The sequence below is a fragment of the Panthera tigris genome, chromosome F2, assembly GCF_018350195.1.
Source record: "Panthera tigris isolate Pti1 chromosome F2, P.tigris_Pti1_mat1.1, whole genome shotgun sequence".
Lineage (NCBI taxonomy): Eukaryota > Metazoa > Chordata > Mammalia > Carnivora > Felidae > Panthera > Panthera tigris.
The window spans coordinates 20,512,837-20,536,038 of record NC_056676.1 but is presented as its reverse complement, the minus strand read 5'-3'; the positions used below and the strand labels follow the sequence as shown (position 1 = coordinate 20,536,038).

Genomic DNA, 23,202 nt, shown 5'->3' with positions numbered 1-23,202 from the left:
AAAATCTGTTGCCAAGAATCAGGAATCTTTATATCCAAGACTACTATTTTTTTTTCTTTAGCAAGATTTTTAAATGCCTTATAAATATATCTATACATACTGTTTTTAGCTACCTTTATCTCCCTTGAGGAAGCCTACTCTGTTCATGTGTTACCACTGACTGCCAGGCCGCTTCCGCGGGTCTTGATGCTGTTGTCTGTATTTCAAAGATAAAGAAACTGATATGCAAAGGCACCGAGTTGAGGCCTTAAATTTAGTAAATGGCAAACTAGAATTCAAACCCCGCACTCTGTTGGTGATTCCAAAGTCTGTGAGCTTTCAACTGTGTTCCGTTACCTACCTCCGAGAATGGTGGTCATGTCTTCAACTTTCTCTTTATTTATTATGAGAGAAAATGTTGGTCTACAGAGAAATTCCAAAAGTAACATACTCAAAACCAAAATAAAGATTTATAATAGTTACTGCTGTGTCATTAGGGGCGTATCAGCGAAGAGATTTTGAAGATACGGAGTTAGGTATGATTTCATTAAACATCTTAAATCTCACGGAGACTGCAATTAAGGGCTATGAAGCGTTGTAGCAAATAGCTTCTCTGAGTTACAACTGCCTCTAATCCAGTTCCCATGTGTTCTACACACCTATGCATTTCTTTTTTTTGTTTTTAATGTTTATTTTTAAAAAGAGTGCGAGTGGGGGGGGGGAGCAGAGAGAGAATCCCAAGCAGTCTCCATCCTATCAACGCAGAGCCCCACAAGGGGCTTGAACTCACCAACTGTGAAATCACGACTGGAGCCGAAATCGAGTTTGATGCCTAAGCAACTGAGCCACCCAGGCACCCCCAATACCTATGCATTTCTAACTAGGCTTCTTTGATTACTGATGAATGTCTCCCAAGATTGTCTTTTTTATTGTCTTTTTCTAGTTATCTCAGTATCGAAGAATGAAAAGGAAAAGATGCTAAGGTGTTGTTAATCAGTGAAAAGAATTTCTCACAGACATGAAAACCGCTGCTCTGTATTCAGAGCATTCACGTTTCTCCCAAGAGCCAGATGACTGACATTAAAAAATAAAGGAAATAAGTTATAGATTGTATACTTTCAGAGGCAGAATTACCACTAAGCCAATCAAAGTTAAGATTCAAGGCCTCTTACTCGTGCTGGCCCCTGTGAGTGCTGGGAGTTGGAGCGTGTATTGAGACAGGGAAGCCGTGTTTCAAGCAGGAAGCACTTCTTCATAAGTACTATTTCAGATAATTATCTAAAGAGATCTCAGAAGATGAAATTTGAATTGTTTTTAAGGCCTAGTGTTTTGGCTACTGTTTCTTCTCTTATTCTCTATAAATAAGAATGAGAACTGCACTTAATTTTGTGTTCTTTTCCTTTCTTTTAAATTTTTTTCAATGTTTGGTTTTTTTTTTAATTTTTTTTAAACGTTTATTTTAATTTTTGAGACAGAGCATGAATGGGGGAGAGTCAGAGAGAGAGGGAGACACAGAATCTGAAACAGGCTCCAGGCTCTGAGCAGTCAGCACAGAGCCCAACACGGGGCTTGAACTCACGGACCGTGAGATCATGACCTGAGCCGAAGTCAGACGCTTAACCGACCGAGCCACCCAGGCGCCCCAATGTTTGTTTATTTTTGAGAGAGAGAAGCAGATAGAGAGAGGAGAGGGGCAGACAGAGAGGGAGACAGAGAATCCAAAGCAGGCTCCAGGCTCTGAGCTGTCAGGACAGATCCCGACTGGGGCTTGAACTCACAAGCCTCCAGACCATGACCTGAGCCGAAGTTGGATGCTTAACCAACGGAGCCACCCAGGTGCCCCTAATTTTGTGTTGAAGAGAGCCTCCTCATATTGTATAAGCTTCAGGCCCTATAAAACATTGATCCGTCCCCATATACTAGCAAAGTTTGTAATATTACTAGGTCAAAAGCAAGGGGCGCCTGAGTGGCTCAGTTGGTTGAGCATCCAACTCTTGATTTTGGCCCAGGTCATGATCTTACGGTCATGAGATCCAGCCCTACATCAGGCTCTGCACAGGGGAGGACTGCTTGAGATTCTTTCTCTGCCTCTCTGTCTGACCCTCTCCTGCTGGCCCTCTTGCGTGCGCTCTCTCTCTCTCTCTCTCTCTCTCTCTCTCTCTCTCTCAAAAAAAAAAGAAAGAAAAAGAGTCAGCTTCCTCAGTGAAAATGAGACCTTACACATACGGAATGCTTACTTTGTACCAGGCACCGCTGTTTACATCCACAGTCTCATTTCATCCATACGACACCCCCATAGGGTAGATTTAGTTATTAACTCCATTTTACAGACGCGGAACCTAGGGTTTTAAGTCCCTTGTCTAGAGTCACAGCTAGAAGGTGGTGGAACTGGAATTCACATCCAGATTTCTACCTTTCTCCAAAGCCGGTATCTCTAAAACATGGCACCCAGCAGTTCTTGCTTTCGCCTGCCATTTGAAAGAAATTGTTATGAGTGAATTGGGTAAGCATGTTATTGGCCGAATTTTAGATCTACCGAGACACTAGTTTAGTTACCGGGAAGACTAGTTTTTGCAGATCCTTATTTCAGAGGATGATGTACACTTTAAGGCAGCTCAGCTTTTCCTGTTGGGAAGAAAAGATGATAAAAGATCCCAAGAAAATAGAAGGTTGCGATCGAGGCCAAAAAAGACTTCTTGGTATTTAGCCAAAAAATTGGATACCAGGCTTGTTTTAGAACATTCATTTTGTACCCTGATGTGAACAGATGAGGAATTGTTCCTGTCAGAGCAAATGTCTCATCATTTTATCTATCTATCTTTCTGTGCAGTGTAACCTCTAGATAAACAACATTTCTGGCCTCATCTCCCATTTCAGGAAATATATTGGGAGTAAAACAGATTTTACCAGAGTCACTGTGACCACCCCAATATTCATTGCATTATGGACCAGAAGTTAAAGTAAAGGAACGGAACCTGAGATCCCTGTTTCACACAAGAGTAGTTAGACTCATGTAGTATGTGTTATAACTTATTGCTAAAAAGGAAGTGTATAAAAGGCAGGCTTCCATCTGTAAAATGGATTTGTTAGATTTCAAATACTTAAACTTAAAATTTTAGATATCTATAGCTCCCCATAGCAAAGGGGTACTTTTGCCTTATTTTTCTCATTTCTGTCATTTGAACAAAAGAAAGCCCTGGGTCAACATGGTCACATATCAAAAAATACATTGATTTTACCCAGGAGGGAAAAATCGTACATTAAAATGGACTTGGATTCTGCCCTTATGGTGTTAGAACGTTGATCACCTGTAATAGATTTAAGGTCCTTTTGGGCCCATCAATCTGAGAAATAAGATATTTTGTCTGGTAGAAGAAAAGAAAAGTGAAATAAATAATGCCAGTCCTCAGCTTGGTGCTGCTTCCCATATGTTCGTTACTGCAATGCCTTTTCACTCTCATTAAGGCCAGATAGTGGATTATAGAGGATTCCTGGGCCATTTGGAGGAGTCTGTAAATTCCATTTCTTTAGACCTCAAGTGCTTCTCAGTAGAGTGGGGATTCCCAATTGAAGCTTGTCTGCATTAGACAGGCATAGACATACCACCATTTTGTAAAATTCCAAGTGTTATATTTACAGTAGCTGATGCAGGGGAAAGAAAAAAACAGGAAGCACTATTGACATGATTATTCTTTACCACCCCTAAATTAAGCTCACCTTAAAAGCTTTTTTTTTTTTTTTTGATCATCTTCAGTTTGTAGGTCTTTTATGTCAGATTAGAAAACAATAGCATACAGGGGCACCTGGGTGACCCAGTCATTTGAGCATCCGACTCTCGATTTCGGCTAAGGTCATGATCTCACGGGCATGGGATCAAGCCCCGCGTTGGGCTGCGTGCTGAGTGTGGAGCCTGCTTAAGATTCTCTCTGTCTCTCTCCCTCTGCCCCTGTCTCCCACTTGCACTCTCTCTCTCTCTAAAAATAAAAAAATAACATATAGTATGCTTTATTTGAAATACTGTTAAAGAACTGAAACTGTCAAAGGTGAAAGAAATTATTTTTGTTTCTTTGATTAAATGGATGTATATCTTTTGTGACTGAATGAATTAGTGAATTCATTTTTTTCCTACTACCAAGCTTTGTTTTTTTGCTTTATTTGTTTTCATCATGTAAGTGTCCTTTTTAATCTCCATCACCTATTTTACCCATCCTGCCATCCACCTCCCCTCTGGTAACCATCAGTTTGTTCTCTATAATTGAGAGTCTCTTTTTTGGTTTGTCTCCCTTTTTCTTTCCTTTTGTTTCTTAAATTCCACATGTGAGTGAGATCATATGGTATTTGTCTCACTGAGTGACTTGTTTCCCTTAACATTATACTCCTCTAATTCCATCCATGTTATTGCAAGTGGCAAGATTTCATTCCTTTTCATGACTGAGTAATATTGCATTGTATACATGTATACATTCTTTATCCATTCATCAGTCGATGGATACTTGGGCTGTTTCCATAAGTCGGCTATTGTAGATAATGTTGCTGTAAACACAGGGGTACGTGTGTCCCTTTGAACTAGTATTTTTTAATTCTTTGAGTAAATACCTAGTAGTGCAACATAGGGTAGTTCTATTTTTAACTTTTTAAGGACCCTCCATACTGGTTTCCAGAGTGGCTGCACCAGTTTGCCTTCCCACCGACAGTGGAGGGTTCCCTTTTTTCCACATCCTCACCAACACCTGTTGTTCTTGTGCTCTTGATGTTAGCCATTCTGACAGGTGTGAAGTGATAACATTGTAGTTTTGATTTGCATTTCCCTGATGGTGAGTGATATTGAGCATCTTTGCATGTGTCTGTTGGCCATCTGGATGTCTTCTTTGGGGAAATGTCTTCTGGCCATTTTCTAATCGGATTATTTGTTTTTGGGTATTGAGTTGTATCAGTTCTTTATATGTTTTGGATACTAACCCTTTATTGGATTTGCCATTTGTAAATAATTTCTCCCATTCAGCAGGTCGCCTTTTAGTTTTGTTGATTGTCTCCTTCACTGTGCAGAAGTTTTTTATTTTGATGTAATCCCAATAGTTTATTTTTGCTTTTATTTCCCTTTCCTCAGGAGGCATACCTAGGAAAATGTTGCTACAACTGATGTCAGAGAGATTACTGCCTGTACTCTCTTTAAGGATTTTTATGGTTTCAAGTCTCCCATTTAGGTTTAATCCATTTTGAGTTTGTTTTTGTGTGTGGTGTAAGAAAGTGGTCCACTTTTCATTTTTTTGCCTGTGGCTGTCCAGTTTTCCCAACACCATTTTTTTGAAGAGACCTACTGCTATCCTTTCTTAAGAAACAGAGTGTTCAGGGGCGCCTGGGTGGCTTGGTCGGTTAAGCGTACGACTTCGGCTCAGGTCATGATCTCACGGTCCGTGAGTTCGAGCCCCGCGTCGGGCTCTGTGCTGACCGCTCGGAGCCTGGGGCCTGTTTCGGATTCTGTGTCTCCCTCTCTCTCTGACCCTCCCCTGTTCATGCTCTGTCTCTCTCTGTCTCAAAAATAAACGTTAAAAAAAATTTTTTTTTAAAAAAGAAACAGTGTTCAATTTGAAAAACCATTTTTCCCGTAAGATTTATATGCATGTTAATTGTTTGGAATGGAGGATATTTTCCATCAAAACAATGCAATTTCAGTGACTAGATTCCTGGACCAATTCCATAAAACCTATTGTAACTAATAATGCTTCTAATTACAATAGTTCTTAATATATGAGGTATGTACAGCTGTGTTTCCAATATAGAGAGATGGTGTAGAGATAAATAAGATACAAATTCTTTTAGAAGCATTACTAAATTTATTGTAACCGTTTCTCTTTCTTATATGTTATTTTACGTATGGATACACAGGGACTCCATAGACATTATTGATATTGAAAAAAACCTTCTTGGGGCTCCTGGGTGGCACAGTCAGTTGAGTGTCCAACTCTTGATTTCAGCTCAGGTCACGATCCCTGGGTCATGGGACCAAGCCCCATGTCAGACTCCACACTCAGTGTGAGATATTCTTTCTCTCTCTCTGTGTCTCTCTCTCTCTCTGTGTCTCTCTCTCCCTCTCCCCCACTCGTGCTCACTCTCTCTCTAAATTTAAAAAAAAAAAAGAAAAATTTTAAAGCCTTCTTATTCCAAAAGGTGGGAACCACTGACCTGATGTTTATTACAGGAAGATCTGTTCTGAATTTTCAGAGACCCTTGGAGCGTGATTTCTTTTTCCCTCCATTCTGCCCTGGTAGGTTGTTCTGGACTCCTCCCCCTCCAGGCCTCCAGTTATTAGGTAACACCAGTCACTAGTCAATACCCTTAGACAGGGGTAGAGTTCCAAAAGAGCAGGTGTGTGGGCAATGAGGAGGTTCAGGCATGGGTGCATGAGCGCCTGGAAGCCAGGAGATTCTGTGGTCTCAGGCTGGTAGGGTAAACCTTCACAGACTCGGGACCTAGTCTTTCTTCTTCTTCATGGTTCACCTGCTTCCCTTCCCCTGTGTTCCTCTACCACTCCCTTTATTTCTACCGGGATTTTTCTTCTCCCCTGGTTGACTGCAAAACAATATCCAAGTTTTTATGTGCTGTTCTTGTTTCTGAAGCAAATGTTCAGTTCTGGAGTTGTTCAGCTAGTGAAACAAAAAAAGTAAAAATAACAAAGGGAAAGCCACAGACTTTCTGGAAGTCTTTAAAACTCATAATGGATATCATGTTCCAGATGTTCTTTGAAATATAAATGAAGCTGTTTCAATCTTTGTATCTCAGTTTCATATTCAGTCTTTAGAAACCCCTAAACTTACCTCTTTTGATCCCACAAGAGGTGCCCCCTTACTTTTATACCTATCTCTTTTGTATCTTTCTCCTTCTTTCTCTCTTTATATATACTCTATTGAGTCAAAGACCGCATATATAAATAGTGGGCCTTAGATTATATGAAGAACTAAAGTATGGCTCAGCCTTTATTTTGGAGGAAATATTCTAGGTGGGACTGTTGAGAAGTAGGAGTGAAGCCGTCTGTGCAGTTGGAGGGGTGGGTAGGAGTCTACTCTGTGTCTCTTGACTGGCCTTAGTTCAGTACTGAAGTGAATATACGTTACCCAATTGGCCAGGTGGACATTTGAGTTTTTGGTCCCTACTTACTGGCTTCAAAGCAATAGCAGTTTTATCTTTGATATCCGTCTTCTCAATATAATAGTTACTCAGAATTTAAGAATGTACGTACTGCTCGTCCTTTGCCTATAGAACACAACAAAACTATTTTCATGTTTAAACACACACGAATTAACAAAACAATTTAACTTTGTCCCAAGTGACCCTTGGGGGAAGGGGAGATGGTCATCATGAACCTCAAAGATTATAGATCCAATGTCCAAAGCTATAAAGACCTGCAGTATTAAATATTCTTGTGCAAAGTCACAGCTACTGTGTTTCTTCAGTTTTTCTGTTAGGTCCACACCTTAGCTGTCTTACCCAGATATCCTCCCAAAGTAAACCTTGACTTTCAGAAACATCTTACCCCTCCCCAGTTTTTCTCCTTCATAAAATAGTCACTTTGGGGTTTTTTTGTTTGTTTGTTTTGGTTTGATTTGATTTGATTTGATTTGAGAGAGAGAACACAAAGGGGGAGAAAGAGAGAGAGAGAGAATGAGAGAATATCAAGCATGCTCCATGCTCAGCACGGACCCCAACATTGGGGCTCTATCCCACAACCCTGGAATCATGACCTGAGCTGAAATCAAGAGTCAGATACTCAACTGACTGAGCTACCCAAGGGCCCCTAAAATAGTCGCTTTGAATATTCACCTTCTCCCAACTTTCTTTAACTTTCCTTATAAGAAGTTGATTGTGACATTACCCCTATATTGCTTCTCTTTCTATATACTAATATGAGGAGCCCCGTAGGTTCTGTCCGTGCACTGTATGAATCTTCCTCCTTTGGAACTGAGATTTTAAAATTGAGCTCCTAGGGCACCTGGGTGGCTCGGTTGGTTGGGTGTCCTACTTTGGCTCAGGTCATGATCTCACCGTTCATGAGTTTGAGCCCCACATTAGGCTCTGTGCTGACAGCCTGGAGCCTGCTTCGGATTCTGTGTCTTCCTCGCTCTCTGCACCTCCCCCACTAGCACTCTGTCTCTCTCTCTGTCTCTCTCTTGAAATAAATAAACACTAAAAAAATAAATAAAATTGAGCTCCTGATTTTCATATTAAGTGAAAGAAAAGATCGACACTTGTGTTTTAGCTCCACTCCTGACTCATTCTTTTGTTAGGAGGAACACATACGTGGCCCGTCTTATAGGCACCTTTTTAGTTTTTCTGTTTTAAGTTCACCAATGGTTTAACTTTGAAAAATTGACAAATTATTTTTATGCCTGTAGAATTTGCTCTCAGCCTGAATTTTTGAGACCTATAAGTCTAATTTCCTTGGCAATTGGGTTTATCTTAAGAGGATAATACAAAAGATCATTAACCTTCACGCTTTTATTTTCCAAAATTCTTTTGAGCTGCTACACTTCAGAGAACTAATTAGGCCCCGTTAACATCCTGAGGTGTATGCATTGTTCCTGGTGTGTTGATGGAAGTTTATTTTGAGTTAAGTAATCAGCTCTTGCCATGTTCAGCCTCTGATGAAAGCATTCTTAGTGAAATCTTAGATAATTAGAGTCTCTCTTCATTCAGCATCTGGATCAATGCTGTTTCCTGAACTTAGCTCTCCAAAGAAGCTGAGTCTTCCAGCTAAATAAATAAAAAACCTTCGAAGACTTACAAATTTATAAATTTCGTTTTTCTTTTATTGCATAAATCCACAACACTTTACAAAGAAAATGGGCTAACTCCATTTCGGGACTTGACTTAACCATCGAAGTATGCCTTAAACTCACAGGAGGGCAAGGCCTGTCTTTTTCATCTGTGCGTCCTCACCATCTAATATTGGATTTATGTTTTCTTTACAAACATAAAATACTACCTTTCTGAAAAAAAAAATTACAAATAAAAATCAGAAAGTGAAATCGCTTTTTCCATCTGTATACTTGGAGTTGATCCTATACAACCTACCGAGACCACTGGCAAGACTCCTTCCGTTGCTTTCTCCAGAGTGGGCAGTCAGTTCAGCTCCCTCTTAGTGGGTGTCTACGTGGGTCAGCAGTTGTGGTGGAGAATGGCGACGCAAAAATGAAAAATACAACTTCCGGCTAAAGGCCTCAACAGTCTGAGGGGGTCCAGATCAAATCACATGATTTCTGTATGATGTAGGAAGTGATGCTATGGCAGTGTTATGGAGGAACAGAGAGTAAAAAAATTGGATCCTCTGAGATTTCTGGAAGATTGCCTGTAGGAAATGACACCAGGTACCTAAAAAGTCCCAGTCACTATTCAGTAAAGATAGTGGCACCGGAGAATCCAGTGATGCCAGCTCAGCCTGGCCTGCTCTTTTGGAGACACCGTCATTAAAGTGGACTTTCGTGCATTGTGTTCTTCTGCCTGGGCTTGTCCAGAGGAACAGGAAACAGGTGTTTGCCAGCCAGGAGACCAACGCTATGGGGGTGGGGTGGAGAGCAGCGTGATTTTAATATTTTAAAAAGAAAGAAATTTACATTGGTAAAATACTCGTGTTTGGTCCCAATGAGAGTTAAAATTTATGTTTTCAGCATTACCGTTCATAACTGAAGAAATTTATTACGATTAACACTGACTTTGATTTTTAAAAATTAAGTCTATTGGCAGAAAACCGTAGAAATGATACTAAATTTAATTCATTAATAGCCACGTCTGAAGATGACTTCAGTAAAACATACTCTTACAAGTTTCTGATTCAATTTCTGTTTTATCACAATGTAATTTTCTTTTAGTAGAAACGTGTCTAGCTCTATTTTTTTCATTTTGACTTAGCCTTGTGAAGTACGTCCATTCCGCTTTTTAAACATGAGTGATTTCACATTTCCTTTGTTACACAATTATTTATGTTAAATTATTTAAAGTAGTCTTTACTTGTAATTTGTGGACAAGTTTATTGGGTTCTTTGTGAGACTGCTTGTAATTATAAATGCAGAGTATTATTACTTAGCGCCTTCCTTCTGTGGGGCTCAGAGTGCTTCATATGCATTATCTTATTAAGCTTCATAACATCCCTGTGAGGCAGGGGCATTTTGCAAGCGATTATAGATTGCTTTGCTGAATCAGCACAGCCTTCCAGCATTATGATAAGCTTGGAAAAGATTGAGGTCATGTACTAACTTGCTCTCGGGAAACCCTATATGCAGCCAAATATTTTCCTTGGCAATACTGAGCTAACAGCTGCCACCATTCTAGTATCTGGGAAGCCCACTGTCCATTGATACAATAAAAAATAACAAACAGTACATCTTGAAGAAGCAAACCTAAGACCGTATGCTTGAGAGACAGCTAAGTTCCAGATGGCGTGAGTACAGCATCATCTTCTAGCCCAGATTTTACGTCTACAGAGGAATAGCTATGCCTACTCTTGCTCCGGCTCTCAAAACCGGACCTGCCCAGGTGTCATATCTGACATCTTCAGCCACTTTATCGGCCTCACCTATGAGCCATCCCCTGGCAGGCAGGATTTCCCAAAGCAGGTCTCTGGAATTCAACCCAGGCATCTGTGTTCGAGCTAAACCCGTTTCAGAATGCCACTGGGTAGAACTTCTCTGAAGTCTTGATGACAGCATCATGCTGAATCATCTAGCATTTGGAAGCTTAGGAGTGATCATTAAAATTGAAAAGGGGAAGAATACATTTTAAGATTTTATTTCATTATTTGAAGGGTTGTAGAACGATGGGGAAACTTATCTCTTGGCCAATATATGTAAAACAAAGCTATAATCTTAAATTAATTTAAACCAGTTAATTTGATAGGAAGTAACTTAATTATTATTATGTCTTTTTTTTAATACATAATTAGGTAGTTAATTTTTATATATTTCATGGCCTATGTGGAGGATCAAAATTAACCCCGTAAGGATTTTTCTTTTTGATTTATCCATCAGATAGCCACAGCACTCATTTGTAAGTCTTTCAGTTGTGGCTTAAACTTTTTAACTTTTATGGGAGAGCAAAACTGTCATACTTTAAATAATTTCTTGCAAGTGGATTTGACTCCTTAAAAAGTCTTTGTATCTGAGAGCGCTGTATGATACAAAATCCAAGAGAATTATGGAATTGCTATGGAGATATCATATTTTTCCCCTTAACTCACAAAATTTGCTGGAGAATCATAGGACCATACATAAAGGAGAGGATTCCTTTGTAGAAAAGGTCGTTAGGACACCCAAGTTTAGGGGTCTTTGTAAATGTCAGCCTTTCTTAATTTCACTTTAACTTCTTCATGCAAATTGTGACCGATTCTAGTCCATACTTTTTCTGGGCTTTGAAATGTACAGGCTCTCCTGTCGGTTTCTACTGCCCAGCGAGGCATGTCAGTGTCTGAGTGAAGCTGACCCCTGTTTTCTTTTTAATTGCCTACTGCTTTAAATAGTTGTGGAAGGTTGGTTGATGATTCATTGCCACTCCTGCTTAAACTGGAGAATTTTCATGCCATAGGGTATTGAAAGGGTCATGTTAAAGATGTATTTAAATCTATTATCGTCATTATGAAACACAGTATTGGATGGATATTTAACGGGAACTCTTTCTCTAGAATGTTTTTTGAACTTAGGATACTCTGATGGTGATAACGAAACTTCATATTTTAGAAATTAGGAAGATCTACTTTGGAATTATTTCCCAAATGTCTCCCAGTCTTTTTTTTTCTTTTCACCTAATCTCTTACTCTAAATACAGTGATCATTCACTGCAACCAGACAATTTGGGTACGTGTGTTGAAAATGTACGAATACAGATCAGGTTTCTCGGTTGTATAGGCAAACCTTACTTTAAAAAATTCTGAAGCTGCATATATTTGGCCTTCAAAACAAGTCAGACCCTTTATTTTACCAGGCTCTACTTGACATTTGGTCGGGACAGTTTTAGGTGCCATCCCAAGGTGACAGCTCTTGCCTGTAAGAGGGCCGTGGTGACCTTAGCACAGAACATGAATCACTCATAACAGCTGTGCCCCTCCCTGCACCTTATTCTACATGGTCAGCCCTGCTCATTGCACTGCCTTGGTATATAGCCCAAGTTCACAAGACCAGGACCAATGTGAGTTCCCAGAGGATGGGGATACTCACAGTTTTATATGTAAAACTGTGAGTTCAAATCAAAACTGTTTCAAGCATTTGAATATAATAGATTAATCTTCTGTTTCTGTGTGGCCTAAGAATGATACTTCGTGTAGTTCTTCCCACAAAAGTTCCAGTTTAGAGAACATAGACCTTCTGACAGTGAAGTTCTTCTTAGACCCATGATTGTCCGCTTTTCTCTTTTCTCCTTCCTTCCTACCTAAAGCCCTGGGGAATAAACCTGGTTACTTTCCCAAGCTGGCTTTCTCTGGAATAAACATATAAAATTTTATTAGGTTTTGTATTTATGTTGTGTGTATTTTTTTTAAACTGTTGGGTAGCCAGCCTCACTTCCATATGTGGTTACTAATAGGTTAAAAAAAGAAAAGGGGGGATGGGGAACAACAACTTAAAGCAAAAACCACCCTTTTGAACCAGGAAGAGCATAAGCAAACATACAGAGAAGGATTATTGAAACAACCAACAACCAGTGGTGATGGTTACAGGTTCACAGGAAATGGTAGACTTTGCCTGTAGTGATTGTTCAGAATGCCTGAAATGCTGGAGACTAGACCAGAGATAGTCCCTTCTTTTCCTCCCTAAACATTCACATAGGAACTACCTCATGTTTACGTCTTAGTAATTAACCTGGCGAGTTGATGCCGAAGGCACCTCATCTTTAGCTACCAGAGATTTTCGCCCACAGGTGATTCTGGTGGTCATGGAGGGTGAGATCTTCTGGAGCCCGCCTCTAGAGTTGGGCCTTCACGTGCCTCGTGACCCTGGGAGTGGACACTGGCTGCGCTGGGCCTGTCTGGTCCCTGTCCACGGAGCGCTCTTGCCGGGGACCCTGCATTTACCTTCTAGTTCTCGGGAATCCTGATGGCCTGGTCCCTCCCCTCAGCTCTGTTTCCTCCTGCTTCTGCGGTTGGCCAGAGCCACAGCACAACACATATTTACACGGAGTTCTTACATTGTTATCAGTGCTTTGCTTTCTCTACTATGATGATATGATTTAGCATAATTTAATGTTTTAGGTCTCTAAATTGGATGATTCTGTGTTCTATTATCAGCTTCTTGCATTAGGTGCTTGAAATTGGGAACACCTGCTTTTTAAAAAGCACGCTCATGAGGCCCTCCCGTAATTGCCGAAGCCGACCCTGCCAGCGAGGGGCCTGGGGAGAGATGCTCGTAGGCAGAATGAAAGAGGGAATCGTGGCCTCCCTGTGGTACTGTTAGAATCACGGTCGGGGGAAAGGGGAAGAACAGCCATACAAGTAGCTGTCGCAGTCTGTTTAGCAGGCATAGGCATCGGGTCCTGCGTCTGCGGAGAACTGGAGGGAGCAAATACCCAGCTGGAAGAAAAGCATAAGAAGAGAAGCACCAGCAGGTCTGACAAGCAGAACATAACATGAGCCGGATAGCAAGGTGCATGTCCGTGAGGGAAGTGGGGAGCACAAAGGACACTAGATGTGGAAGAATGCCCCCCAGGGACAAATGAAGGTCAGGTTCTGGGAGGGTTTTGAGTCACCGAACATCCATCACTGAGGTGAAGCAGAGGCTTGAGATTGAAGTCCTGTGAGCAGTCAGAGGGAAGTAGGGATTCATGGCAGGGTCAGCACCAAGGGACAGTGGGAAATAGAGGAACCAGCCCTCCTTCCCTTCCTCACCCCCGCTGCTCTTCCCTTTCTTCCCTGTGCTTTTATCGGATGTCATTCTGGTGGTAATAAGCTTTACGTTAGCCATGGGGTGAACCAAGTTGATTAAGAAAAGAACCTTGCAGGCCTCTCCAGGAATTTTAGCTCTTCCTCTTTCTAGATGGGTTTCCTGGCCTAGGCGGTGACCTTACCCTTAGAGGCCAAGGCTTCTCCCTGCCCAGTGTGTAGAAAGAACAAGAAACCTGAGGAAACACCCAGGCAGGTAGGAGATTTGTAGGACTCTACCTGGGTGGGTCTATTTTCTTCAACGCTAAGAGTGGCTGGGGATATCCTAGAGTCTGATTAAAACTCCCGTGATGCCCAGACTACTATTTTTTTATGAAGCAAGTTATAACTTTCCTAGTGATAATCTGGATTAATAAAGTGGGTCTGTTTTTGTTTTCTTTCATCTTCAGAAAGAGCCTTGATGACTTCCACAACCACCACCAAATGGTTTCCCAATTGGCCTGACCACCATAGGAATTATCTTGATGCCCTTAGCACATGGGCTCTGACCTTTTTTCTCATCCCTTTTCTACCTGATACATTGAGTCCCAAAATCAGAGTCTTAAAATAAATCTCCATTATGTTAAGTACACAGTAAGGCTCTTCAGACAGATCCCTCTAAAGAGGCATTGGTGATTTTTAGATCCTGGCTATACTGAATTTCAGCTACAGCTTTGGAACTCTTCAATATTAACCCAATGTTATTGAGCACCCACTATATGCCTGGCAGTGAATAAGAATATCTTTTTTTCTTAATGTTTATTTATTTTTGAGAGAGAGAGCACAAACAGGGAGCAGCAGAGAGAGGGAGACACAGAATCTGAAGCAGGCTCCACGCCTCAAGCTGTCAGCACAGAGCCCAACGTGGGGCTCGAACCCACAAACCATGAGATCATGACCTGAGCCGAAGTTGGACTCTCAACCAACTGAGCCACCCAGGCGCCCCAAGAATATCTTTCTGATAGCCAAGGGGCCAAGAATGTAGTGAAAGGGAAAGATATGCAAACAAATCAAACATTTTGAAACACTAGGATGAGTGTAGACTGCTATGGGAGTAGACACAGGGCGTTGCAGAAACACAGAGGAAGGTACCTGGCTTGATTGTAATGAGCTTCTGGAACAGTGATGGGGTCTTAAAAGAGAACTGTTGGAAGGGCATCTGTACAAATGGAACAGTCTGAGAAAATGCTTAAAATCTGGAAACAGTATGATGCATTTGGGGAGATGTATGATAAATATTGCTGGAGTATAAGGAATATTGGGAGGTGGTGCTCGCTGTGCCAATAAACAGAATGATTTGGGAGATAAAATATCTGCACTTCCTAGACCAACGTCCTAAAGAGTTTTAGAGACAGCTTTTTCTGTCATTTCCATATTTTATCAGAAACTTTATTAAGTGCTCCTATAATGTAATTTTGTTGGCCTTGTTTGCGTTAACGTATGTATGTGAAAAGAAATGAAACGTTTGTGTAGTTTGGTCTTTTGAGAATGCTGCCTTTACGTATTCTTAGTGCTGAATTAGAACTTTACCTCACTTCTCATTTCTTTCACACCCATTGATTTTTTTTGTTTCCCTGCCTTCATCTGGCCTCAGTCTCACTGTTCGGCCTCTGAACAAATTATGATTCCTCCGTTTCCTTATTCGGATGACTTCTAAAACCTTAGCCAGCAGAGCCTAGTGAGTTAGAATGAACCCTGAATAAGCAGTTTCCAGATTTTATTGTGCCTTCATCTCACAGGGCCCCGCGGCAGAAGAAAATTCGAGTGGAGACCTACCGCAGTCGCACTGGGGGATGAATGAATGCTCACATAATAACTTAGTGACGTGTACTTGTTGCCTTCCCGTTAATGAACTTGCAGTATTTCTGAGGCCGTGTTTCCATGGTTGTACACAGGCTTCTTTCACTGTGCGGTTCCCTGTGTGTCTGATTTTGTTTCACCTTCTGTGACCTGTGAATATAAGGTCCCACAGCACAGGCGTATTTAGATTATGTAAAAGAGATTTTAGACAAATTGTTACATACTCACATAGCTTACTATGAAAGGCTATCCACGGCCTGTTTTACCTAACAACGCGTTGATACGTAATATATGAAGTGGGGAACTAAATAAAATTATATATTGGCGATAGCAGCTTCAACGATAGAGTTCTTAAGACAAAAACATTTTTAGCCAGTTAATACCTAGAATCTATTCTGGTTACTGTGTTCTCTCTCAATAAGCGCGGTACATTAATTTTAAAAGTAGGGCCTTTACGTTTCAAACTTGGGGCATGGTTGTCGGGTGTGTTTAAGTAGTCGTGCCTTACTGTGGATGAAAACCAAAACCAAACATGTTGCTTTCTCTGAAGCAGAGCGCGGAGGCTGGGGGCCGGGGGGTCTGCCCGGTGGAGATAGCCTTGAGATTGGTTCATTTGCTGTTTCTTCTTGCCGAAGGGAGACCATGATATGTTAACAAGAAGCTCAGTGTGGAAGGAGGGAGGCAACTTGGGGCTTAGGTTCCTCCCACTGCTAAAGAACGTGCAGCTGCGCGGTTTTAATATGCACGGCAGGAGGTCTCACCAGCTTGATGATATATAGTGCATTAATGTTGAAAAGATAAACACATTTGGAGAGCACAGGAAGGGCCTTGTGTTTTTATGTTAGCAGAATGCTTCCTAATGAATAAGAATGTGCTGCTGGCTTCACAGAGCCATATGGCAGCTTTTCTAATTTTAGTTGGTGCAGATGCATAATTCTCTGGTTTTACCTTCTAGAACCTTTGAGATGCTACATAACTTTTCCTGTAATATTTAATCTGTGGTGCTCGGCCAGAAATCGCCTGTCGTTGTCTCCGTGACATCGCTCCTCGACTGTCTCACTACTGCCAGGTTTGACAGTCACTTCACCTGAAGTCAGCCAGCCCCTAAATGCAAGAAAAGACGAGAATTGTGGATCTATTCCCACTAGAGTCTTACAGTTTGTTGTGGAGGTGATTAGACTTGTGTTTGACGTCAATCTACTGAAAAATTGATAGTTTCTGGGTGAGTGATTTTACTCATTTGGAAGCAGTGGAACTAATTATAAAGCCTGCATAAAGTATCAGGTTCCATTTTAGTCAAAGATTCTAATACTTTAAGTAGCACTGCTTCGATAAAAGCAACTACCCTCATATTTGACCAAACGTACAAATAACTTTTAAACTCCTCCTTGGCTTCACATGTCAGGGGCATCCAAACATGGGCAGCGCTAAAAGTTCTCTATAGATGTGTAAAGATCCTGTGGATTATCTTTCATCTGATGTATTTTTACGGAATGAATCATTGATGTTTGTTTGGATTCTGCCTTTTTAAACATAGACTAATTTCCACAAGTTTTCCCCAGTCTCTTCAGATGATATTTTAAAAGATGAAGAAGTAAGTTCTTCCCGTTATCTTTCATAACAGCTGCGTCGCCCCGTCCCCCTAATGGGCAGACGTTAAACAGTGTTTAGGGTTCTAAGTCATCAGTGCCGGAGTTAGAGCAATTAGGTGGCTGTCCCTTGAGCCATGACCACCATCCCTGAGAGGAAATAGGACTCTGTTCTGGTAATGGTTTGTGGAAAGAACCTTTGAATGTATGTATGTATGTTCTCAGTTCAGTTGCCTAATAAACAAATAGATCAGACTCCTAACATTACAAGATTGAGTAAGTTACCAAAATCAATAAGGGATGTCTTAAAAGAACATGTAAAGATCTTTAAAAAACAAAACAAAATAAAAAAAAAACCCATAATTTGAAAATAGCTAACTATAGTTTTTTTAAGATAAATACATTTTTTTCTTTTCTTTTTTCTTTTCTTTTTTCTTTTTTTTTTTTGCTAAGATCACAGCTTCTGATTTGTTGCTGTTCTCACCAGAAACTTAAATTTTACTTTCAAATCTATGCCTGGTAGATGCCAGTGATAAGGAGCAATTTAATCCAGCTGCTTCAAAAAATACCTGTATTTTAAAATCACTTACGTTTCTAGAGATCAAATGCTTCCCTATTCGCTTTTCCTTTTGTTCTAAGAGAAAACATGAACAATAATTACTTGTAAAGAAAAGCATATGGAATATAATATTAATGATTTTCCCCCAGTTTGTGGTATGACTCATCTTAACACAGTCCCTGAAGAGATAGGGTTTTGTTCTTTGCTTTGAAACTGGAAATCTAATTAATTGGTATTGGATTTCTGGAGTGCAGGCAAATGGAGGAAGGAACCGGACGGGATTGCACTGAGAGCAACCACCCAGGAGGGCAGGGACACTCGGGGAAAGATTACAGAGGCATCCTTGGGTTTTGCATTTGTAAAACTGTGTTATTAAAAAGATCATAGCTGTTTTATGATATTTTGATCTTTTGGGAGAGTGAGGAAGAAAGGGATGGAATTATTATTTTCATTGTTACTCTCTTAGGTCATATTTTTTATCTAAAAAGAATAATGGTTTAAGTGTAGCAAGAAGAAATAGCAGTCAAGGCATGAAGGAGAAATCTTTTCATAGGCTCAGAAAACTAAATTTGATCATCTCTTTTTCCAATTTAAGAGTTCCATCTATAATGGATTTCATAAGGTTTTGACCATATGAAACTCTGTCTACTCTCAACACATCTTTCTACTCTTGCGTTTACGGAAGGATATTTTTGTAACAGAATATATTTTTATGGTTAATGGATGCAAAATACAGAAAAGTAAATACAATTTGTGATCACTGAGAAAACTGCCTAATTTAAAAATATTAAGTAGTGTATTTTAGTATAGTAATGCTGTACTTACAGAAGTATAAATATATCTAAGGATTTGGGCTTATTTATATCTGGCACATAAAAATAGCATACTCATTACTGAAAGGCTCCATCAAGATACCAGTATATGTCCGGTTATCATAATAACGTATCTCTCACTGGAGCCCTTTTCTTCCTCCTATTTAATTTCAAGGCTCAGCTGAACATTGAACAGAAGTAGTAATTACTTCATGAAAAGTACCCAAAAACAAATTCGTGGCCATTTTAATTTAGATTTCAGTTACATTAGTAAAGCCATACTTCTGTGTGTTTTGTATCATTTCATATTACTGATTTTATTCTCTTTAATACTGAGAAATTATCAAAGCACAAATTCAATACAGAATTGAATACTAGATGACAAATTAGTTGAAATGCATACATACAAACATGTAGTGAGGACGGGAGTGGAAAGCCCTAACTTCTTGACCCTTCGTCTCATATATTTAGTCTGCGAATAGTGAAAATTTCCCGTTCTGTTAGTTACATGAATATTGTGTAAATATTGCAACATTTTAAAAGTTCTCTTGCACATAATCAATACTCTCATTTAGAGTTTTCTTTCAAAACACTTGATCCCCTAATACAATTTCAAGTTGATCTTGTGAAAAATGCACTGTTTTCTTTTTTTTTTTAATTTTTTTTTTTAATGTTTATTCATCTTTGAGAGACAGAGAGACAAAGCATGAGCGGGGAAGGGGTAGAAAGAGGGGAAACACAGAATCCGAAGCAGGCTCCAGGCTCCGAGCTGGAGCCCGACGCGGGGCTCGAACTCACCAACTGTGAGATAATGACCTGACCCAAGTCAGACACTCAACCGGCTGAGCCACCCAGGCGCCCCCTAATGTGCTGTTTTCATTTTTAGTTGGGAATTCCTAGGGTTCCAGCTTACATGGACTTTTTGCCAGTGTTCCTTAGCGTTGGTTTCCAGAGGCACAGTGGAGACTTCCTCAGGGCCAGATGCCACGTGTCCGTCCCACCGGCTTCCGTGTCAGGCTCTTGTCTGCCATCCACTTGCTTATCCTGCCGGGTCCAACTCAGTTACAACGTACATGAAATATTTTCGTCTGTGTCCAACGATCCTTATCTCTTCTTTGAACTTAAAGTTAGTTCCTTGCAATTATCCCTAAATTGCTCTCATTTAGTTCGATTGTAACTGTTTTGCCCTCCCAGCTAGATTTAATCTCTCAGCTGACAAGGATTATTCACTCCACTTGCACCACAGGCAGAGCGAGACACTGAGACACAGAGACGAAGAGACTGCTGAATAGATCCCGGTGTTACTGGTGACTTCCTCATGATGGCCACTCACTCTCCGTGACTTCCTGTTGGCTGCTTTTCTCCTTTGAAAGACTGAGCAGTTGGATATTATAAAGAGAAAAAAATGACATGTCTTAGTATTACAAATAATTTTTCAGGATGATTACTTTTAAATTGTTCTTTAAACTCTACAAAATATTAATGGATGAATTTAGGAAAACTTGGGTCTTCAGAACGATGATCAGATCCTCAAAATGTAAATATCTCACAAGGTATATTGATGGTCTTTAAAAGGCTTGGAAATGGATTGTCACAGACACTCTTATTTTCTATTTATTTTGCCCCACAAACAGCATTATTATAGACCCCCAGCAAACAACAGTTTCTTACTATTGTGCTCTCAGAATCGCATACGACAAATCGCCTGCTGGTTTCTGGCGGTCAGCAGTAGGTACGGAGTTGCCCTTGTGATTAGTAGCTTGTGCTTTATGAGTCACTTTCCCCCAAGAGTAATCTGAATTAATCAATCCATTCTTTGAAAAGGATAAAACCACCAGTTTTAACAGTGGAAGGATAAGAGAAATGGGGACCTGAGACAACATTAGATGCCTTAAAACTTATTGAGTAAGGCAAAGCAAGATGATTTATCTCCTCAGGAAACCCTTTCTCCCATATTTCTGACCCTGCCTACCTGTTCCATTCCTCACTCTGCACCCTGGAGGGCCCTTAGACCTAAAGGGGAAAATCTATTCCTTTTTCCACCCCCATCTCACCCACCCACCCATGCCCCCGTTGCCTCCTACGTTTCTGGGAGTAAGTGCCCAAGGTGGATCTAGTCTTGTTAGCCACCAAATATTTAGTGAAAACCTGCTCTGAAATAGGGACAGTGCCCATTAAGGATACAGATACAGTGCCGCCTTCATAAAATCTATCTTCTGGTGGGGTAGCATGCTGTTTATTTCCTGGACTGTGATTCTCACTGCAGGAAGTGGGGAGGACAAGATACCTTCCTAGGAAGATACATCAGAATGTCATTCAAAGAAAGCTTTTTCAGTCTGCAAATTCTGGTAGATCCTCTCTGGGGAGGTTGTCTTCTCATGTCCACCATTCCGATTTGAGAATCACCACTGCTACTGAAAGAGGTTACTGATGGGAGCACGATGCTCCTGTCAACAGTGAGGAGATTAGAGCAAAGGGTGCAAATTACTCTTTCTGCGGGATGTTAGCACATCGCTTCACGCTGCCACAACACCAAAGACAAAAAATGAATTAGGATGCAGTAGGACCACGTAAATATATAATATCTATTTTATGAGTTTTAAAATTTAGTATTAGTGAAACTCAGGATCCTTAGGCCCGAAGCCTGCCGGGACCTCCACAGTACCGGCTGCTAAATTAGATGAAGCAGCAGGTGATGGGGTCAGTCCTATTCCTGGACTGGTGGGTAGCAAAATGAGTGGAAACTGTAGAGAAATCTGTAGCCTTACAGAGTGAAGTAGCAAAGAAAAAAGAAAATTACGTGCCCCAGTATGCGTTTACTTGGAGTATGTTTGGCAATGAAAAAGACTCTAGGCAAATGGGGATGGTGGGGGAGGGTCGTCTGCAATAACTGTCTGGAGAGCCTGAGGTACGTCCTGTCCCAGTTGAGGCTGAGGAGTTGGGCTGAGACCGAGTCTGCAGATAAAGCAAGGGGGTAAGGTGCCTAACAATCAAGAGCTGGGGATGGCAGCAAAGAAACGACCAAAATGAAGACTGACAGATCCTCACAATATTGACCTAGAAAGGCTACCAGATAAGATCTATTTAGATCTTAGGAGGTGATCCAGGAGTATAGTAATTGAAAACGCAGATACAGTCCGCATATGATAAGCTCTGCAAAGAAGTTACTAAATTTGGCATTCAGTAAGGAAGAACTAATACAAGTATGCTAGTAGTAAGTTCTATTTGTAAACTACTTTATAGTTTTTAATTTTTTTAATGTTTATTTTTGAGAGAGAGCACGCACGCGCACTCACAAGTGGGGGAGGGGCAGAGAGAGAGGGAGACAGAATCCGAAGCGGGCTCCAGGCCCTGAGCTGTCAGCACAGAGCGCGACGCGGGGCTCAAACTCAGGAACCGTGAGACCATGACCTGAGCCGAAGTCAGACGCTTAACCGACTGAGCCACCCAGGCGCCCCACTACTTTATAGTTTTTACAGTGTGTTTTACATGACATTCCATTTACCCCTGTCACAGTCCATGATGCATGGAAGGCACGTACTAAGGCCTTGAAAAGTTGGGAGTTGAACTTACACTTGAACTACAGCGGTCACCTTCCCTTCTCCCCTGATAAATATACACGTGGGAGTGCTCCGTCCTGGGAGTGGCAAGATTTGGAGGACCTGCGATTCCCAATTATTTTCTAGGTTCTCAGGTACAAATTCAGATTTCCAGATTTTTAGAATACCGTGTAAAAACTTTTTTCAAAAAAAAAAAAAGAAGAGGCCGCCGCAGCAGCCGCAAAATTTATCAAGGTCATGAGAGCAGGTTGATTCTAAGTACTAAACGGATTTACGGTTTTCTTTATTTGCATTTAATTACAATGATAACATTCAGTGTAAACAAGGATATAATTTATTCAGGTGCAAATAATTGGCACATTGTTTTTGTGTTGTTTCCTAGCAAGTTGACGATACGTATCTGTTATGTTTTAAACTTTTTTTGGCGTTCTTGAAATAACTAGTTTGCATAAGTATTGATGACTGGACATCTATTTATTCTCTGAGAATTATCCATGAGGGGCATTTCGCCAGGCCCTCCAGGCCTGAACGCTGCCTGGTACATTGTAAGCCGGAGCATATGTGGTGCCTCCTGTCCTAAAAGGGCGGCCCCTGAACTCTAGGGGCTTGATAGGGTGCCTCTGGTCTCTGCCTGAAGTCGTTCAGCGCCTTCGACCAGACAGGGACCGCCAGCCTTCAGGCCACTTTAACTGTGAATGTGATGGGAGGTGGAGCAGGAGGAGAGCCCACGAGGCACTTGTTACAGCGTGTCACTTGGGGGCAGCGGTAGCAAGCTAGGACTCCTGTTAGTTCCTTCAAACACGTGGAGATGTGTCTCCGAATGTGCTACCGAATTCTGAACAGCAGGCCTTCCGTTATCCTAGTTTGCAGAGTCCCCTGAGCAGAGACTAATTGTGCCATAGTGTTTGGCGGTTTTGTCATCTAGGAAAAAAAAAAGGCTCGTCGGGGACTAGCCTGAGACCACTAAACTCATTTTAGCCACTGCCTGAGAGGGGATCTGAGCCACAGG

The 23,202-nt window shown here is 41.0% G+C and overlaps 1 protein-coding gene across 9 annotated transcripts in view; it reads left to right on the top strand.

The window, feature by feature from the left end:
• The window catches only part of NCOA2 (nuclear receptor coactivator 2), a 288,968-nt gene that overhangs the window by 203,139 nt on the left and 62,627 nt on the right, over nt 1-23,202 (top strand). The gene's annotated exons all lie outside the window — the stretch shown is intronic.